A 3786-nucleotide genomic window follows, 5' to 3' on the forward strand; every position below is an offset into this window, starting at 1 on the left:
ACATTCACAACCATACATTGTTACTGGGAAGATGATAGCTTTGATTATATGGACTTTTGTTGGCAAGGTGATATCTCTAATTTTTTAGTATGCTATCTAAATTTGCCATAACTTTCCTTCCAAGGAGCAAGGAAATTTTAATTTCATGTCTGCAGTTGCTGTCTGCTGTGATCTTTGAGCCCAAAGATATAAAATCTGATGCTGCTTCCATTTTTTCTCCCTCTATTTGCCAGGAACTGATGAGGGCAGTTACCAAGATCTTAATTTTTTTTGATGTTAAGGTACAAGCCAGCTTTTACACTCTCCTCTTTCACCCTTACCAGGAAATGTCTTAGTTCTTCATTTTCTGGCATCAGAGCAGTATCATCTGCATATCTGAGATTGCTGATATCTCTCTTGACATCCTTAATTCAGGCTTTTGATTCATCCAGCCTGGTTTTTTGCATGATATATTCTGCATATAAATTAAATAAATAAGGTGACAATATATAGCCTTGTCGTACTCCTTTCCCAATCTTAAACCAATCAGTTGTTTCATGTTCAGTTCTAACTATTGCTTCTTGACCTCATGAGACAAGTAAGATGATTTAGTAGTCCCATCTCTTTGAGGACTTGTCACATTTTGCTGTGATCCACATAAATGCTTTAGGGCAGTCAGTGAAGCAAAGTGGATTTTTTTTTCTGGAACTCCCTTGCTTTTATAACAATCCAGTGAATGTTGGCAATTTGGTCTCTAGTTCCTCTGTCTCTTTGAAAACCAGCCCTCTCTTCTGGTAATTCTCAACTCACATATTGCTAAAGCCTAGCATGCAGAATCTTAAACATAACCATGTTGGAATGTGAAATGAATGCGGTTGTTAGTAATTTGCACATTCTTTGGCATTGCCCTTCTTTAGGACTGGGACATACACTGACCTTTTTGAGCATAACACAAAAAGGAAAAAAAGATTTCCGACAACCATGAGTTATGAAAAGTTGGACACAATGAAATGACTGAACAACAAAAAATACTGGGAGAACAAATCTTAAATGGAAAAATTCTTTCCAACAGATTTCAAGTCTCTGAAAATTTAAAGGAAATACTTTCAAAGATCACATATAGGAAGGCAGGCTCTCATTGAATATAGTCAGAAAGCAAATTCAGTTAGAAAATAAAAATTCGTCACATGGCTGGGCTTTCTATTACTGATGTAGACACTAAAGGTATAAACAAGAATTCAAAATTAATTTTAATGCTTGTGACATAAAGGCACACTAAATGGCATAGTGGATCGATGGCTGTACTTGAAGTCAAGAAGATCTGAATTTAAATCCTTCTTTAGTCATTTTAGCTGTTAGCCCTGGGCAAGTTATGTGATTAATCTGTGCCTCACTTTCCTAATTTGTAAAATGAAGCAGCTGGACAATGTCATATTAGATCTCTTTCAGCTCTAAATCCATGTATATTCTGAAATAGCTTTTGCCAGACTTCTTAATCAAGATAGAGGAAATCTATGTAACTGTCACCATATTATAGTTGATCCTAATTCAAATTGTGTCAGTAGTACCTTCTATAAAATATGTTCATTTCTTCTACTTTATCATCATTATCAAAATTTACTTAAATTCTTATGTTTGAAGATAGGTATATTAAAATGATCTATCTGATTGAGTCTCCTATGTTCAATAGTTTTTTTTCACTCATGTATGACTTTTTGTGACCCAATTTGGTGTTTTCTTGGCAAAGATACTGGAGTGATTTGCCATTTCCTTCTTCAGCTCATTTTATTTTATTTTCTGTAAAACCTTAATTTATTCCCCTTCCAAGTATACAGAATATATACCCTCTTTGTTGTGAGAAATGTGACAATGAAAATAACAACAGAACTGTTCCTATGGAAAAGAAAGGTGAAAAGAGATTATATACTACCAGGTTACACAGAGAACATCTCAATTCTTATTCAACGGAGCAGTGCAAGTTAACAACATATTATTTCTGACAGTATTACCTTCCATTGGATTTATGAATATTTTGGAGGTAAGAGTTAGATTTAAAATGAACTTGGACCTCTGATGCATTTTTCTTCTTGAATCTTCATAGGACTTTAAAAAAGAAATTATATTGGATGACCTACCAAATCATATAATTTAGGTCAAAATCCCAAATCTTTCTTTTAGTTTATTCAAAGTAAAAATATATAGAATTATGAAAATATAGGTTTACTATTTCTATCAAATAAGTTGATGCTATTGTTTGAAAGGCTTACAATTAAAGCTCATCTTGATCCCTCAATAAGTTATACCTATTTTCACAGGGTGCTAGTTTCTGAAAGGAACTCTCTGGTGGACTGCTTGCTACATTTTGAATATGTAGTCCAGGGGCAACATCGGTGGGACCAGACCATGATGAAATTCTCTGTGTAATTTTCCAGAATGCAAGTCTAATACCAACTGCTTAAGCTTGTTTAGAATCTATAAATCCATGAAGTCTGAAAAGACATACATGTGCCCAAAATTGTCAATGGTTATTGTAGGGCAACCTGCTATATATGCAGAAGTGGCTGTTTAAATTTATCACAACCAGCATGTAAAAAAAAAAGTTTATTGTACCTTTTTCACTTATTAACTGCCAGGGTTACTTTGTTTTCGAATATATCTAAACTCACTGCATCCTCTTTCATGTGGAAAAGTAGGAGAAAAGGCAGTCCTTCTTCCTTCAATTCCTCTCCATTTTCAAATGTTATTCCCAAACAGGAGAAACACATTTATCTTGAGTCTAAGCATAAGCCAAGTCAAAATTTGTTAGAGATTCCAGGCATAGTATGTCTGGAGCATGTTACCCTGGTGGTTTCTGGTTTTGAAATAGACCCGGAGAAAAGAGAAGAAGACACAATCATTATGCAAAATATTTGCTACTCTTTTAAAGGTTCTATAGTTGTCTGAGTCCTTTTGTTCAAAATATCCAACCATTGTTCTTTTACTGTGATCAAGAAATTTGATTTCTTCCAAGTTGTGGACTTCTTGAATAGGGTCATTTTTTTTGTGGCCAGATGTAATCTGCTATTGCTGTCACTGATCTCTTTTTCCTATATTTCCTCTTCATCATCATACCATTCCAGAACAGTTTTAGGGTAGGGCATTTGTTATCCTGTATCTCTGGGCTATTTTCGAGTGCTGATCACAATCTACTTGGGCAAACACTATTTGATTCTTGTTTGGATATTCTTAATGGTATTGGAGGCTTCCTCAAAGACTGGATGCAACATCTGGCTGAATTGACCACAATCAGCATAAAAATTAACATGCAACATCTGCATTGTTTAAAATTTCATCTATATTTCTACCACCAAAATCTGCTATTTCAGCTGTTGTTGGAGTAAAAACCAAGTTATCAAAAACAGCACAGAGCATCAGAGGTCAGGGGAGAGCAAGGAGATGGCAACTTTCATTGTAATGAAAGGGTCTTGGGCAGGGAGAGGTGGAGGCATTGGCCAAGCCTCCGGGAGGAAGAAGAGGAGTAGGAAGAGATGGCAGGGAGGAGGTGGCTGCTTCTTATGCGACTGTAGTGCCCATAGAACCGGGCTCCAGCAACTCTCCAACTCATTTTATAGATGAGGAAATTGAAGCAAATGAGGTTAAGTGATTTGTCCAGGGTCACAGAACTAAGTGCCTGAGACTGGTTTTGAATGCGGGTCTATCCTAACTCCAGGCCAGGCATTCTACCCACTGTGCTACCTAGCTGCTCCAAAACTTAGCTGTCCTATGCTTACTAGCAGTTTATAGTCTGAGGTAAATGTTTAAATTCAA

At 36.0% G+C, this 3786-nt stretch overlaps 1 pseudogene; it reads right to left on the bottom strand.

The window, feature by feature from the left end:
* Positions 1-2248: 2248 nt before the first annotated feature.
* On the bottom strand, positions 2249-3428 carry LOC114029861 (annotated as a pseudogene).
* Between the last annotated feature and the right edge of the window lie 358 nt (positions 3429-3786).

The sequence above is a fragment of the Vombatus ursinus genome, unplaced genomic scaffold (genome assembly GCF_900497805.2).
Source record: "Vombatus ursinus unplaced genomic scaffold, bare-nosed wombat genome assembly UNPS02014942.1, whole genome shotgun sequence".
Taxonomy (NCBI): Eukaryota; Metazoa; Chordata; class Mammalia; order Diprotodontia; family Vombatidae; genus Vombatus; species Vombatus ursinus.